The sequence below is a fragment of the Mus caroli genome, unplaced genomic scaffold (assembly GCF_978045245.1).
Source record: "Mus caroli unplaced genomic scaffold, Mus_caroli_1 scaffold_13, whole genome shotgun sequence".
NCBI lineage: Eukaryota > Metazoa > Chordata > Mammalia > Rodentia > Muridae > Mus > Mus caroli.
This window is the reverse complement of record NW_028227268.1, coordinates 116,696,679-116,713,796: the sequence shown is the minus strand read 5'-3', so window position 1 is coordinate 116,713,796 and position 17,118 is coordinate 116,696,679. Positions and strand designations below refer to the sequence as shown.

General features: G+C 50.0%; 1 long non-coding RNA gene and 1 pseudogene across 4 annotated transcripts; both read right to left on the bottom strand.

Moving 5' to 3' along the window:
* Positions 1–1,557: 1,557 nt before the first annotated feature.
* On the bottom strand, positions 1,558–14,359 carry LOC110306266 (uncharacterized). 4 transcript variants are annotated; one of them, XR_015044809.1, is made up of 8 exons: positions 14,164–14,359; positions 14,021–14,072; positions 12,228–12,292; positions 11,252–11,760; positions 6,832–6,955; positions 6,114–6,242; positions 4,557–5,859; positions 1,558–3,488 (listed from the first exon to the last, which is right to left on the bottom strand). It is a non-coding gene; the product is annotated as an uncharacterized LOC110306266 (long non-coding RNA). The 4 variants fall into 4 exon arrangements; XR_015044810.1 differs by lacking the exon at positions 1,558–3,488 and adding an exon at positions 4,197–4,439; XR_015044808.1 differs by lacking the exon at positions 1,558–3,488 and having other exon boundaries at positions 4,197–5,859.
* LOC147001602 (large ribosomal subunit protein bL36m-like) lies at positions 13,123–13,808 on the bottom strand (annotated as a pseudogene).
* Positions 14,360–17,118: the final 2,759 nt, after the last annotated feature.

Below are 17,118 nucleotides of genomic sequence, written 5' to 3'. Positions count from 1 at the left end.
GGTCATTAGGCCCACCTCCAGCACATGGCATTTCTTCTGCAAACCCAGCAGCCAGCTGCTCCTAGCCCAGAGACATGCCCTCCTTCTGGGTCTGGACCTATCGGAGCAAGGGCTGACTGGCACTCATCCCATGTCATGGACTCTCTTGAGAGTCTCAGTTAGTTCCTTAGAATCCCTGGTGAGCAGGCAGCTGACATTTCTGTTGAACTCGTATGTGAGCAGGTCACATGCCCTGGACTGGGTAGGAAAGGTGACAGGACAGTTTCTGGTAAGAAGACAGAGTGGTGATACAAGCCTTTAATCCCAGCACTTGGGAGGCAGAGTGTGGCTGATCTCTGAGGTCGAGGCCAGCCTGGTCTACAGAGTGAGTTCCAGAAGGGCCAATGGTACACAGAGAGGCCCTGTCTTGAAAAATGAGAGAGAGGAGAGAGAGAGAGAGAGAGAGAGAGAGAGAGAGAGAGAGAGAGAGAGAGAGAGAGAGAGTGTCAGTCCTTGGTAAAATTCCCAGGGTATGGGACACCGTGACAGCCTTTTTTTTTTTTTTTTTAAAGATTTATTTATTTATTTATATGTAAGTACACTGTAGCTGTCTTCAGACACTCCAGAAGGGGGAGTCAGATCTCGTTACGGATGGTTGTGAGCCACCATGTGGTTGCTGGGATTTGAACTTCGGACCTTCGGAAGAGCAGTCGGGTGCTCTTACCCACTGAGCCATCTCACCAGCCCCCGTGACAGCCTTTTTTGTCACTCTGAAGGAAACGAACATTTCCTAAGGAAGGTGGTGTGACTTGGGTTGGCAGTAACGCTACCACTTGCCTCCCAAACCCTCACGTTGTCTTTTCCATGCGTTCCCTAAGTTCTGGTCGGGACACTACAAGCTGGCATTTCTACACAGAGAGCGCCAGCCCTCCAAGCCTGAGTCTTGCCAGTCATGTATCCTCCTCCTTCCCTTAAGGAAAGCTCGGTCCTAAACCCACGCGCCCTCCCGTGGCCCTACACTCAGGACCTCCTTCACCCAGCTCCACTGGGCAGGGCGTGTGTTTAGGTTTCCCCAGACAGAACTCTTGGAGCCCTGCTTGCCGTTTTGCTTTCTCTCAGCACCACTCTTTTCATTGAAGGTGTTTGGCTCTATCTTCAAAAACATTCCCAGAATCCAACCGCAGTCAGGCACCTCCGCGGACACCTCCCTGGTTCAGGCTGCTCGCCCCTCTTCTGAGCTTTCCTGTTTTGCCAGGTTGCCTTTCAGTGGCCGCCCAACTCACTCTGAATGGATGGATGCCCTGCTAGCTAGCGCCTGTATTCCAGCCGCACAGGCCTGCCCCTGGTGTTTGAACACTCCACGCCTTTGCCACTTCCTCTTACTGTAGAACAAACCTGGGTTACTGTTCTGATGGTACGCGTGGGAGGGGCCTTTCCCATGTTTTTCTTGTCACAACATCCATCCCATTGTGAGACTCTGCTAATTCTGTCCAGTTTTTCATTAGAACATTTCACGATATCGAGAAATATTGGTTTTAAGGCATTTATTATGGAAAGGAAGAAAGTAGGGAGTAGAGGCTGGCCATGGCCATGTGGTGGAGGTGAGGGAGTGTGGAGAGAGGGGGAGCAAGGGAGCGAGAGGCAATATGATTTATTTTTATCTTATATGCATTAGTGTTTTGCTTGCATATTTATCTGCGTGAAGGTATCGGATCCTGTGGAGATGGAGTTACAGTTGTGAGCTGCCATGTGGGTGCTGGGAATTGAACCTGGGGGCTCTGGAAGAACAGCCAATGAATGCTCTTACCTGCTGAGCCATCTCTCCAGCCCCAATATTGATATTTTAATGTACATTGGAAAGTAATTTCTGGGAGTGTAGAGACTTTTTTTTTTTCTAAATATAATCTCAGCATCCAGCACAGGTCCTGCCTCCTGCCCCAGCATCCCTGGAAGGGCCTGCTTCCTGTTCCAGTATCTAGCAAAGAGCCCATCTCCTGGCAGGTGCTCATTAATTAGTACCACAATGGATTTCCTCAGTGCTGTAGCAGAGCCTCAAACACTGGCTGGGAGCTGGTGTCCTGCTGGCCCTGAATATTGGAAGACAAAATACCCAGATAGCAAAAAGTTCTTGTGAGAATGGACTCTGCTCATGTTGCCCCAGCAAGCCCATTTCCTTGGATGATTCTGCTGTTGCCCCACCTGGAGGGTTGGTGTGAGTGTTTCCTAGTCAGCCTGTGAGCTGCTCAGGGGGGATTCCGGGCCTTGCTGTAAGGAGTTCCTTCCACAGTGGCTGGGAGTCCTGGATGTGCAGAGGGCTGGGAAGGACACTGGGACACTGGCGTGGAGCTTGCCCACTGCATGACAGCCTATGTCCCTGGAAGCCAGGAGAGGCAGCTGCCCAGGTTAGTTAGTTACTTTTCTGTTTGCTGTGACAGCTTAAAGAAAGACAGGTTTATTTTGTTCAGAGTCTGAAGAGGGAAAGTGGTGGTGTCAGGAGCACTGGTGTTAGAAGCAGGTGATAGGGGGAGCACTGGCAGGAGTACTGTTGGGAGGAGCACTGTGCAAGGAGGAGAAGTTAGCAGGAGCACTGTGGCAGGAGCACTGTTGTCAGGAAGACTAAAGTCAGGAGCACTGGGGCCAGGAGCACTGGAGTCAGGAGCACTGGTGTCAGGAGCACCGGAGTCAGGAGCACTGGAGTCAGAAGGACTAAAGTCTAGACCCTTGGTGTTTGGGTCACTGGTTTCAGTAGCACTGGTGTAAGGAGCATTGATGTCTGGTGGTAGGAGTAGGAGGTAGCAGGAGCACTGAAGTCAGGAGCACTGTGTCAGGAGCACTGTGTCAGGAACACAAGTAAGGAGGAGGACTGGTGTCAGGAGCACAGGGTGGCAGGAGCACTGTGGCAGGAGACAGAAGAGCTGTGGTAGGGAGCACTGGGGTCAGGAGCAGTGGTGTCAGGAACACATGGTGGAAGAATCACTGTTGTCAGGAGCACATGGCAGGAGGAGCATGGGTGGCAGGAGCACTGTGGCAGGGACAGTGGTGGCAAGGTGCACTGTGGAAGGATCAATGTGTCAGGAGCACTGGTGTCAGGAGCACTGGTGTCAGGAGCACAGTTGTCAGGAGCACTGAAGTCAGGAGCACTGGGGTAAGGAGGACGGTGGCAGGAACACGTGGAAGGATCACGTGGTGTCACGAGCACGTGGTGTCAGCAGCACTGTGGTTGGAGCATTGGAGTCAGGGTCACAAGGTGGAAGGAGCCCTGTTGTCAGAATCATATGCTGGCAGGAGCAGGAGGTTACAGGAGCACTGGTGCAGGAGCACTGTGGGTGGAGCACTGGTGTCAGAGGAGAATTGGAGTCAGGAGCCCTGAGGTCAGGAGCACTGGTGTTATGATCACATGATGGAAAGGGCACTGTTGTCAGGAGCACATGGTAGAAGGAACACTGGTGTCAGGAGCTGTGGCTGCCCGTGGCCACAGGAACTGGGTCCTCCTGAAAGGCAGGCTGGGGCTAAAAGAGAATAAACGGTGAGAAAAGGACGAGGCCAAGACAAATGCTGATCACAGCCCAAAGTTTACTAAAAATCTGTGCTTATATAGGGGGAAAGCCCATCTCCCACAGATCCACTTTTGATGCCCATTGCCAGCCTGTAAGCAATCTGTCTGACAGCACTGGTTTGGTAAGAAGGTGTCAATTGCCGGGCGTGGTGGCGCATGCCTTTAATCCCAGCACTCGGGTGGCAGAGGCAGGCAGATTTCTGAGTTCGAGGTCAGTCTGGTCTACAGAGTGAGTTCCAGGACAGCCAGAGCTATACAGAGAAACCCTGTCTCGAAAAACAAACAAACGAACAAACAAACAAACAAACAAAAGAAGGTGTCATTCACTGGGTTGCCTGCTGTCTCTGGAATCTCTCAGGAATCTCTCAGTCTCTCAGAAGGTAGCAGTGTCTTGGAGAAGAACAGCAGGGGTGACAGAACAATAGAACCATTTAGGTGGGAAGGCTCCACCCCAGGTGGTCTCATTAGTAGTGGCAGCAAGGTCTGAGGCAGCCTACTCAAGGCTGGGGGAGGCTACAAAGGAGCATGGGTGGCAGGAGTAGGAGGTAGTGTAAGACCTCCCCACCCCCCAAGCTGGGCCTCTGCTCAAGTCCCAGGATGAGCTAGCTGGTCAGTACCCCAAAGAGAAAACCACACCTGATGCAAACTGAAAGAGGTTTTATTATCAGATAGCTGATGACAAACTCCTTCTGCTGTGCAGGGCAGGGGAGTTTGACCCCAAGCGGTAACAGTAGGGGGCTTTTAACAGCTAGCTGAGGAATTGGGAGGAGTTGGGAGGAGAGTTGGGAGGAGTTGGGAGGAGAGTTGGCTATAGCTCCTTTCTGGGGAGGGGTGGGGGAGTGAGCTGCAGCTCCTCTCTATCTCTGTGTCCTTGTAGGTCTTCCTACAATTATCGCATCTCTGGCTGTAAGGCACAGAAACAAAAAGGCCTTTTGCTGGCTATAGAGAACAAAGAGCTTCTTTCTGGCTGTATTTTTAAAGATCAGGGAAAACAAGCTTGGGGAACGTCCAGGGGCTTTACCTTCCAGGGAGAAACGCTCTAAGTCGGGGTCTCACAGTAGCAGGAGCAGTGGTGTCAGGAACACATGGTGGAAGGATCACTATTGTCAGGAGCACAAGGCAGGAGGAGCACAGGTGGCAGGAGCACTGTGGGTAGAGCATTGGAGTCAGGAGCACTGGTGGCAGGAGCACAAGGTGTTAGGAGCACGTTTTGGAAGGAGCACTGGTGTCAGGGCCATGGGTGGCAGGAGCGGGAGGTAGAAGGAGCACTGTGTCCGGAGGACATGGAAGGAGGAGCATTGCTGTGAGGAGTACATGGTGGAAAGAGAACTGGTATCATGACATGGTGGAAAGAGCACTGGTGGCAGGAGCACAGGTGGTAGGAGCACTGTGGCAGGAATATTGGTGGCAGGTGTACTGTGGCAGGAGCACTGTAGGTAGAACATTGGAATCAGGAGCATTGGAGTCAGGATCACTGGTGGCAAGAGCACATGGTGGCAGGAGGACTGGTGCCAGGAGCACAGGTTGTCAGGAGCACATGGTGGAAGGAACACAGGTCTCAGGAGCACTGGTCGCAGGAGCAAGAGGTAGAAGGAGCACTTGTCGGGAGCACTGGAGTCAGGAACACTGGTGTAAGGAGCACTGTGTCAGGAACACATGGAAGGAAGAACACTGGTGGCAGGAGCATTGGTGACAGGACGACTCTGGGAGAAGCATTGGAGTCAGGATCACATGGTGGAAGGATCCCTGTTGTCAGGATCATATGGTGGCAGGAGCAGGAGGTTACAGGAGCACTGGTGCAGGAGCATTGCTGCAGGAGGAGGGAGGGAGCAGGAGCACTGTGGCAGGAGCAGGTCATAGCAGGAGCACTGTGGGTGGAGCACTGTGGGTGGAGCATTGGTGTCAGGAGCATTGGTGTCAGGGGCACTGTGGCAGGAGCACTGTGGTGGGAGCAGGTGTAGGAGGAGCACTGTGTTTCAGGCTCACTGTTGTCCGGAGCCTTGTAACCTGAGCACTGTGGCAGGAGCACTGGTTTTAGGAGCTTGGTGTCAGGAGCACTGGTGTTAGGAGCAGTGGTGTCAGGAGCACTTTGGCTGGAGCTAGGAACTTGGTGGCAGGAATACTGGTGGCAGGAGCACTGTGGTATGAGCCCTGATGTTAAGAGCAGGAGGTGCCAGGAACTTGGTGGCAGGAGCAGGAGATAGCAGAAGCTCTGGTTTTAGGAGCACTGATGCCAGGAGCACTGAATATAGGAGCACTGGAGTCAGGTGCACAAGGTGACAGGGACACTCTTGTCAGGAGCTGGCAGTGGCTGATCTTATTGTCTGCAATGAGGAAAGGGAGGCAGAGAAACAATGGTGACCTGCATGCTTTCCTTTCCCAGCCTCTGGCATGGTGCTACCCAATTCAGTATTGGTCTTCCTCTTCAATTAAACCCCGGTAGAAATACCCTCCCAGACACAGCAAGGTGCCCTTTAGATGACCCCAATTCCCATTAAGGTTACTATCAAGATTCACCACAACACAGGCTCTCTGGGAACCCAGGATGGGCATCTCAGCTCTGGCTGATGGTCCAGACCTACTGCTCTTTGTCTCCTGTCTTGGAAGGGAGGTTCCAGCAGCTCTCTGACTGCATGGGCCACGAAGGGCTCTACAACACGCTGGCCTGTTTTTCTCTCTGATGGTTTCTTAGTTAGGTGTTTCATTGCTGTGAAGAGACACCATGACCAAGACAACTCTTAGAAATGAAAACATGTAATTGGGGCTGGCTTAGTTTCAGAGATTCAGTCTATTATCATCATGGTGGGAAGCCTGCCAATGTCTAGGTAGACATGGTACTGGAGAAGTAGCCCAGAGTTCTACATCTTGATCTACAGGCAGCAGGAGGAGCCTGGCTTCCACAGGCAGCTAGGAAGAGGCTCTCTTCTGCGCTGAGCAGAGGGGGCTTGAGCATAGGAGGAGACCTCAAAACCCACCCTTACAGCGACACACTTCCTCCAACAAGGCCACACCTCCTAATAGTGTCACTTCTTATAGGCCAACCATGTTCAAACCACCATAGATGAGCTCTTGCATCAAGTTTAGCCTTTGTCCCTCCAGGGCTGGCGTGTATGCCTGCCTGAGGGGCTGAGAGGAAAGCCAGGGCGACTGCTGCCTTGCAAGGGAGAGCCTGGGGCCTCTCTTCTGTGTAACTTCTTTGAGCCCCACTTCCCCATCAGCCAAGTGTAGTGGAGCCTGGGCCATAGGAGTTGGGAGAGCTTCTGCCCCCCACCCCAAAGCTGTCTAGCTGAACTTACTCTCTCTGGTCCGACTGAAGGGCTCTGCCTACTCTTCTCTGTAGCTCCCTGCAGCTTCCAGGGTTAGCTGGTGTCCTCCAAAGGATCCCTTCCTTCTAGAGCATGGTTCCCTGTTTCTCTGGATCTGGTCAAGATTAGGGTTCTGGGTGAGAGGAGAGACCCATCTGACCTTTCAAGGTCACCGAGCACTCCGAGTCGTCTGGGCTTCTGGGATGCTTTGTGTCCTAAGTGCCTGCTTTCCCCTGCTTGCTCCCCTTGCCTGCTAAGCTTGCAGCTCTCCAGCCTCTTGTGCTCGAGAGCAGACTCATCAATGGTCGGGCTTGGCCCTGGCCCACTGCTTGGGGTCCCACTTGGCATTCACACTCCCTGCCTGCCTCTGTCCTGTTGTGGCAATCTTCAAAGCTTGCCAGCAGCAGATGCAACAGAGAAGGGGTGGGTGGGTACATGGATGAGTGGTCCTAGAGTGTTAGGGATGTGTCCTTTCTTCCCAGGGACAGTGAGGCCATGCGAGAGAGAATCTACAGGGCACTGTGGCAGGGGGATGATGGGGGTGGGGTGGGGAGGGTAGCGTAGGCAAGGTATCTGAGGAGGCATGATTCTCTGGATAAAAGGTTAAATGGGAACTGAACTGGGGATAGGCCAGCAGTGGAGGCCTTGGGGGCTATGGTTGATCATCACTGCCTGGTCAGCAGGGAGGGCACAGGAGTGGCTCTGGACACTGCCCTTCCCACTAGGCACCGCAGTAAACCCACCTCAGGTGTAGGGATGAGCTGACCTCTCTGACTATGTCTTCTGAGTCTGCGCTGACACAGTCCAGGCAGGTATCTCTTCTCCTCTGCCCAGAGGCTCTTTGCATGGAAGGGCAGGGCTCGGGTGTGTTGTGAGAGTGCTGTGTGCTAATGCTCATGTGTGGGTGTGGTCCTGTGAAGATGAGAGGGTATATTGCACGGGCATGCACTGTGTACTGTATGTGTGCTCAAGCCCACATGTGACTGGATGAGTATGTGTGTGAGCATAAGGTGTGTGTGAGTGTGTGAGGTGTGCACACGTGTGTGCTGTCCTCCTAAGGCTTGCCTTCTGCCCAGAGCAGTAACCTCCCCAGAGATCCCTTGTCTTTGCCTGCCCTGGCCTGTGCCCTTTCTCACTAGAGCCTGACTCAGCCCTGCCTGCTCACACCGTGCCCTCAAATTTCACTCTGGTGAAAGCTGGGCATCCTACAGCTGCACTCAGCAGCAGCTCTCAGCTCCACGGTCTCCTCCCTCCCTCCTTCTCTCCTCGGGTACTCACCGGAAAGGCTGAACATTGCAAACCCTTGACTTTATTTATTATTATTATTGTTGTTGTTTTAGAATTGCAGATTGATCGTTATCTAAAATCTGATTGATTAATTTAGCATTTTGCCACCAAGTCAGGTGGCAGAAACCGTCACAGGCTTCGTTTGCTTACACGCTGTCTTTGTGGAGGCCTCAGGAGCTGACACTGTGTGGTCTCAGGCTGTTTTGGTTCTTAGCAGCCCTGAAAGCTGGCTCCCCATTATGCTGTTCTAATTTCTGGTTTCTGATTCCTCTATGCCATTACATCAGCAAGAGATGCACCAGCAATGGCCCTTGGGGTTTAACAGTGTTGGGTTCTTTGCTTTTTAATTTCTCCTGACTTTTCCTCCCCATAACCCCTGAGGACAGTCCAGTTCATCTTGTGAGGATCCTTCTTGGAAAGGAACACAGACTTCCACTTTGGATTAAAAAAAAAACCAAACTGGAAAACTTTCCATGGGTCCTGGCATAGTGTCCCCCACCCCCAGCCCATGTCTGGGGAAGATCTTATACCCACTGCAAAGTTCTGACTTTCATGTTGAAGGTTAGATCTAGGAAGAGGGGAGATGCTGAAGTCAAACCTTTGATTTTTGATTCTAGATCTTGTTCAAGGGCTTATATCTCAAAAACTAGAAAAGCAAAGTTAGAGTTAATTCAGCTCGATGTGTTCCAGGGCCAGTGAGGGTGGGAAGCCTTACGGTCTTTCTGCGATGGTGGTAGTGCTGCAGATCATGAGATGCTCAATCAGAACCAACCACATCCGTTACCATAGCAAAGGTGTGTACTGCACTGTGCACATAGCTGTGCACCCGGTTTGGACTCACTTCTCAGTATGCACCCACTTTAGGAAGGTTTCTAAGACTTGCTCTCAATTACCAAGTTACTGACCCAGCCTAGGTGTCCAACAACATAAACAGGTTCAGTAAATGCATCCTTCCTCAGCCTTTTGAGTGCTGGGATTACAAATGGGAGCCACCAAGTCTGGCTTAGACTTGAAAAAGAGGGAGATCTTGTTGTATGTGACAATCTGAATCAACCTGGGGGGGATTTTATGCTAAGTGAAATAAACTATACACAGGGAGAGACATGCTGCATTATGGCAGTCGTGTGTGGAAGCTAAATAAATTGAGCTCGTAACAGCAGAACAGAATGGGCAGTACCAAAGGCACTAAGCCTACCAAAGGGAGGCTAAGAGGAGAAAGGCTCAGCAGAAGGTTGTAAGATTTTAGTGACACAGCTCTGGAAATCTAATGGACAGAATATGGCTATAGTTAGCAATCAGTGTTATCAATAAAAAATATAATGGCATACTTATAAGACGTTCCAAAATCAGCATAGGGCATTCTATTCATCTTTTCTTCACAGATGGTATTTTATACATAACCAAGGTATATTATCAAAATTAACATTAGTGGTGCTTGGGGTGGAGAGATGGCTCAGCAGTTAAGAGCTATTTCTGTATTTCCAAAAGATTCAGTTTGGTTACCAGAACACGAATGCTGTAAGGATCACAGCCCTAGGGCACCTGAAACAAATTTCTGACCTTTATACCTTCACATACGACACATGAATACATACATGCTCTCTCTCTCTCTCTCTCACACACACACACACACACACACTCACACACACACACTCACACACACACACACTCACACACACACACTCACACACACACTCTCACACACACACTCACACTCACACACACACACACTCACACACACTCATACACACACACTCACACACACACACTCACACACACACACTCACACACACACACTCACATGCACACACACTCACACACACACTCACACACACTCACACACACACACTCAACACACACACTCACACACACACACACACTCACACTCACACACACACACTCACACACACACTCACACACACTCACACTCACACACACTCACACACACACTCGCGCACACACACTCGCACACACACACTCGCACACTCACACACGCACACTCACACACACACTCACACACACACTCACACACACACACACACACTCACACACACACACTCACACACACACTCTCACACACACACACTCACACTCACACACTCACACACACACACACTCACACACACACACTCACACGCACACTCACACACACACTCACACACACACACACGCACGCACACACGCACACTCACACACTCGCACACTCACACACACACTCACACACACGCACACTCACACACACTCACACACACTCACACACACATACACTCACACACACACAGACACACACACACACACTCACAGACACACACACTCACAGACACACACACACTCACACACACACTCACACACACATACTTACACACTCACACACACACACTCACACACACACTCACACACACTCACACACACACACACTCACACACACACTCGCGCACACACACTCGCACACACACTCGCACACTCACACACACGCACACTCACACACACACTCACACACACACACTCACACTCACACACACACACTCACACATACACTCTCACACACACACACTCACACACACACACGCTTGGAGAATAGAGGTTATTAGTGGGAGGAGAAAAGGGGTCTGAGCTAAAAGACTGAGAGGAAATGAGTGTGCTTGAAGTTCATGACATGAGAGAAAATGATCATGAACGCAATGTACAACGGATACAGCCAGAAAGTCTATGGAGACCAATGACCACCAAGGCCACTCACTGTCACCTTCACTGTGTTTATCAGTGATGTGCCACTGATGACATGTCAAGTCTGAGCTACTGGTTCATCCAGAGCAACTCTATTTTCTATGGTAAAGGGTCGCTCTACCTATTGTCACTATATTGCCTGGCTTGTCGCTGTGGGAAAGTGGCAGCAGGAGCAGGTGGGCAGGGAGTGACATCTCAGAGCTAACCCCAGCACAGGAACAGATGAGTACCAAGCACAGCTTGCAGCTTGGCCGGCATGCCACAGGGAGGCTGCTTTGTATTAGAGGTCAGGCCTGACCCACATCCTCTCTGACCCATTAGGAACCCAAAGGATGACTGAATGAAGGCTTACTCCCATCCCTCAGTGAGAAATGCTGCCCACTGTCAGCCTACTCACTCTGTGGGGCGCCTCTCCAGCAGACCAGTAGAGACAAGATTTGAAGACAAGCCAATCTCTCCACTCAGATGCGCTGTCCTCATGTGAGCAGAAGCCTTCTCTGAGAGCCCTTCACGGAGACCGTTCAGTCGGGGCCAATGACTTTATCATATATTTAAGTTATAATCTTGACTTAACATGGTCGTGAGTTTCTGCACCCATGGATCCCTCAGGGGCAGTGTCCTCTGTATGGTTCTGGTAACTAACCAACATTCTGGTGAGTTCAGGTTGACCTCAAAGCTCTATTTCCCACCATGCCACACATTCTGTGGGACAGAGAAAGCGGATGGAGTTCTAAGTGTGAAGCAGCGAGAGAGAGAAGAATCCGACATTTTCATAACGTGCCAATGACACTTGAATCTTTCAAATGACTTTGGAGTCTTTCCGTGCCTCCAGACAGACTGAGAAAGCAAACCACAGGGTCCTTCAAATGCACTGGCTGAGTCCCGCGTGGACGAAATCAGATTCATCTGTAATTTTCAGTGCCACCATTAAGATTCATGAACACCTACACATTCCCCACAGCGGACAGCTAGCATGAGACATTTCCCTTATTTCTGCATTAACTTAAAGATGATCAGTATTCAGTAAAATGAAATTTCCTTCCCCTGTTAAGGTTACTAAGTGGCCCTTTTAATGTCAACGAAACATTTATATATTGGAGGGTTTTTTTTTTTGTGGTTATTCCACTTATTAGGTCTCCATCTCATTTCAGTCAAATGAATGGAGGGAGGAGTGTCTGGCACTTGTCTGGAAAGACAAGGTTTGAGGTAGCTTTCCCAGTGACACCTTAGCATCTGTAGAGAAGATGGATACAGAGTCAGCTCAGGAGGGCTGCACTGCCATCCTTCCAGTCTCCTTCATATCAACGGACACTGTAAGATCATTTGTTTAGCCTGAACAATGTTGCTAAAAGCTGAGGTGTCCATGCCCTTACCTGAGTCTTGAATTCACTACTTTGCAGTCAGACGATAGTGGACTCATCGCTGTTCTTAACTTCGTCTAGACCAGGAGGGAAATAAAGAGATAAAAACCTTGTCTTCCTCATGTCCAATTCTGGCCCCTTGAGCCTCATCTTAGAGGGAGGCAGCCTGTTAGTACATGAATAAAGATGATTGCTTTAATTAATTTGGCCATGATGGTTTGGGTCAGTGGTCTTTTTCTATGCATCTTTGGGATCCATAGAGTCTTGCTGGTTAGATCAACCACACTACAGGGCAGGCTCCATGGTGAGGAGTGTTTCTAATACAAACCGAGCTGATGCAAAACGAGTGTTTATGCTTCACTTGGTTTTGTTTTGGCTTTTTCTTTTTTCTTTTTGGTCTTTTTATTGTTCTTTTGCTTTATTTTGCTTTTATGTCTTTGTGAGTTTTTTGTTTCTTGCTTTCTCTCTCTCTGTTTCTTTCTTTGTTTCTCTTTACCTCTCTCTCTCTCTCTCTCTCTCTCTCTCTCAGTAGTCATGACAAACATTTTTAATCGGTACCCAAGGACATTTCTATGTAAATAAGGTTTTCCTTGAGTAAAGGTTTTGGTAGTTTGCTACATAAGAACTTTGTTTATTCTTAAACTGCAATTGTTGTACTTCCCACTAGAGCCTTCTGGCTCCGCAGCCTCCTAAAGCACTTGCATTCTGATACATTTGATAACAAATGCCAGAGAGACAGAGGCAGGAGTTTCTCTGCAAGTCTCAGGTCAACCAGGGTTCCGGAGCCAGACCTTGTCTCAAGAGATAAAGCTAGCTCTGTATTCCTGCTTCTTACACACAGCTACAGGAACAGTAACAACCCTTCTCCATCCGCAGCTCTGGTCTGATTAGATTTGAAGGAACTGGGCTATGGTATGGGGGAAAGTAGGTTCAACAACTCTCTGAGGCCCACGGATTTTCCTATGCATTTCCCACGGACACTGCTTGAAGGGAAGGGATGCGCTTGCTGCTGCTTGTGCTTGGGGCTGGTATTACAGTGGACAAACCAGCGCCCATGCCTCTTCACTAGGTAGCAGTCTCACAACATTTCTTTTTTTTTCCTCCTTTAAAAAAAAATTGGATACTTTCTTTATTTACATTTCAATTGTTTTCCCCTTTCCAGGTCTCTCCTTCGGGAACCCCCCTCCCTAGCCTCTTTGAGGGTGCTCCCCCCACCCTCACTCTTATCTTCCTGCCCTGATACTCCCCTATACTGGGGCACCAAACACCCTCAGGCCCTCGGGCCGCTCCTCCCACTGATGTCCAACAAGGGCATCCTTTGCTACATATGCGACTGGAGCCACAGGTCCCTCCACCATGTACTCTTTGTCTACCGCACTTTTGATGACACCCTTGGTCTTGAAGCCCAGCCAGGGCTACAGGTGTGGAAGAGGGCAGCCACTGAGAAGTGAGTGCACCTCTGTGTGGGGTTTGGCACTTGTAAGTGTCTCCAGCAGGAATGAGGAGAAGACCTGGGGCTTCACCAAGAGGTGTCAGGTGCAGAAATGGGTCCATGGCCGAAGACACCACACTCTGTACAAGCAGGGCATCCATGATGAGCCCAGACCTGGGGAGGGGTGCCACTGGAGGAGAACCCCTCCTCATTTAACCCCAGGTAACCATTACCCAAAGCTTCCTTCTTTCTCTTTTTTTAAGAGAGGGAGAGAAAGAGAACATAAAGTTGGTGGATAGGGAGGTGGAGAGGAACTGGGAAGAACTGGAGAGGATGAAAAAAAGTTTTCAATAAAAAAGAATCCTGGCTTTACCTTGTTAGATCCAGAGGGGTCCGTCTCCCAGATGTCAATGCTGGTGGCAAACCTAACACCAGGTAAACAGAAGGATTGTGATTAGACAACAAAAGCCTAAGTACAGCATTCCCCAGGGATCCATAAGGTGCGTTTTGGTTTACCAGAATCTCCCTCAGTCTGGCCCTGTGGGATGGTGAAAGGCAGCCTGTTTTCTGGTTGAGCTAAGCTTAAACCCCAGAGACACAGCAGGTGTTCCTGCGAGGACCGGAAGGCGTTTGCCATGCCCCCAGACACCAGGCTCCTAACACGAGGCCTCAGCTCTCCATGACTCTGTGTCCATCAGTGATGTAGGGCAACTCCCCAAGCCCCTAATATTCTGTTTGGATTCCATCCTCACAGTTACCTGGCAACAGCCAGGTAGGCTCCTCCCCATTAGTTACCTGGCAACAGCCAGGTAGGCCTGGCCCACTATAAAAGGGGCTGTTTGCCCCCTTTCTCCTTCTCTTACTTTTGACTCTCTCTCTCTTGCCCTGTTGCTCCCCCTCTCTCCGAATTTCCCCCCACCCCCACCCATGTGGCCATGACTGGCCTCTCTTTCTCTACTCTCTCCCTCTCTGCCTTTCTCTGCCTCTGCTACCCTCTTAGCTCCCCTTCCCAGACACTCCTCCCTACAAAAGGTATTTAACCTCAGGCCCGCCCTGAGAAAGTGGGGTACGGTTTTACTCATCACAACTCTCCCCCATGACAATAAACACTTTAAAATCATGAACTGTCTCTTCTCATTGGGATCCCCCTGCTGAACCAATGGAGCAGGTCTTCCTCGAAATAGCCGTGTGTCTAATCTCCTGCAGGAGACCTCCCTGTGTTCTCAGCCATGGTCTCCACCAAGTCAAGCCACCCACCGAACAAGCCAAGGACTCTCATCCCCTAGGGAACCAGCTGGAGCTCTTCTCCTGTCCTTTCCCTTGGCCCTAGGCTAGATCAGCCCTGTGGGCCCCCACTTCATTGTCACCTCTTCTGTGGCATCCAGCAGTGTCTGAGGTGTCCAAGAGCCTGAGAATCTCTTGTCCTTGGTCTCTATGCAGCCCAGGGACCCATGAGCTGAACCCCAGCAGTTCCCCTGGCACCTCCGACTGTGCTTCCCCCACCCCCGGAGCAGGGTCCTGCAGCTTCTCACAGCCTGACACTGAAAGACTCCATCTTGCTGACTGTCATAAATAAGATCTACTTTCCCACCATTTTGCTTCTCTCTGCTCCCACCTCCCACCAGAGATAGCCTTGGCAGTTTGATAACCAGTAACCTTTCTTTCTACACATGGAGTGGTCCACTTCAGTGGTTTCACTGTGCCCTTGTATGTACCCTTGAGTGGAGGTCTCTGAAAGTATTCTGTATTCTGCTATTGGAGCATCAAGGCACGGTGTCTCTAGTCCACACTCTGTTGCTACAAACTGAGACAGTATAACATTGAGGATGGTCAAGGCTTGGGGATCAGGCTGAGGAGGGGACTCTGGCTCCTGAGAGATCTGGGGATAAGATATGCTTTGGTCCTAGGGGCTTACTGTAGGAGCAAGGACTTTGTCGAGCCTCCAGTATGGGTAGTTTTCCCCATTGTGCTGCTAGAAGTAGGTTGAGAGCTGGAAGGTACAGAACAGGATGACGAGAGGCCTCTAAGTGTGGCCAGCTATGCCAGGGGCAGATGGCAGAAGTTAGAGTCCTGATTCTAGAGACCAGCATTGGAAGAAACCATTTTTAAAATCTTGATTTTTTTTAGCTTAGTCAAACACATTGGCTTCCAAGAAAACTCAGATCCTTGGCATCCTTCTTGCACTGATCATTGTAATAGTCACAGACCAAACTGTGCCTCATGGTGAATGACGGGTATCTGTGGAGTGTAGCTGGACCTGAAAATAGGACTTACTCAGGGGCTCCTAAGGGGCTGCATAGGCAGCCAGTGCGAGGTCGCTTGTCCTGAGGTGAGAGTTTCCCATAGCTGAGATAGTCTATATTCAAGTTTGGGGTGGTCTGGAACACTGGAAGCTCTGCCTGTCATGGCCATGAGTGGCCTGTTGTTTTCCTTTCTTAAAGGGAAGCAAGCATCGTTTAAAGTGGGCAAGGCCAGATTCTTCTTTCTCAGGAGTTCATTGTTGGCTGGGATGGCTCAGGCCAGGCATCTTACAAGGTCTCTGCCACCTGTCTCTCACTCACAGACCCCTGTGAGCATCGGTAGTTATGGGGTAACCTTAGACTGTCCAGTCAAAGACAGGATTTATTGGATTAACATCTGCTGTTCCTGCTTTCTGCTAATTTCCTTTGATTAAATCTATCGATTGATTAAACAAACAAACAAACAAACAAACAACACCATCCCCAAACAACTAAGAGTTGTGATGAACTCAGGTTTTGGAACCTTTCTCCTCTAGTCCTCTAACAGCTGGAAAGGATGAATAAAACTTCTACACTTAAGAGAAGAGAGAGGCATGGCTTCACACCATGGCAGCTGGAAAATGATTCTTAGCGTCTCACAACTCCCTGGAGGCAATAATGGAGGAAAAAAGTTAGCAAAGTCTTTACAGTTCTGTATTTTCTCCAGTCTTGGGAGAGCTGGATACAAAATGGGCACAGTCTGGAAGGGACTTTCAAGGAAATTTCAAATGTGAGCAAGCTCTTGTCTACTGATGAGGAGTCTCTAGATCCTAGTAGAGGTGAGCTAGTTACTGGAATGACATTTTCTGGGACTCCAAGCTGAGGTAAGGGAAATGCCTAAGCTGGTGGCCGCTATGCAGCTGCTCACCCCTCAAGCCAGGAAGTGACATTCAGTACCCTTGAGGAGAAGACAGAACCTGACAAGTCAATAATTCCTAGCTGAATAAGACAAGGGGAGACTTCAGCACACACAGCATCAAGTGAGACCAGCATTATTAGCACTTTTACATAACTCACAACAGGCAAGAATATCCATTCATCCATCCATCCATCCATCCATCCATCCATCCATCCATCCATCCATCCATCATCTATTGTACATCCTATGCAAATGTTCTACCACAGTGCTATATCACCAGGGATTTTATTTTATTCTGAGGTTTGAGACAAAATCTCCACTGTGCAACCCAGA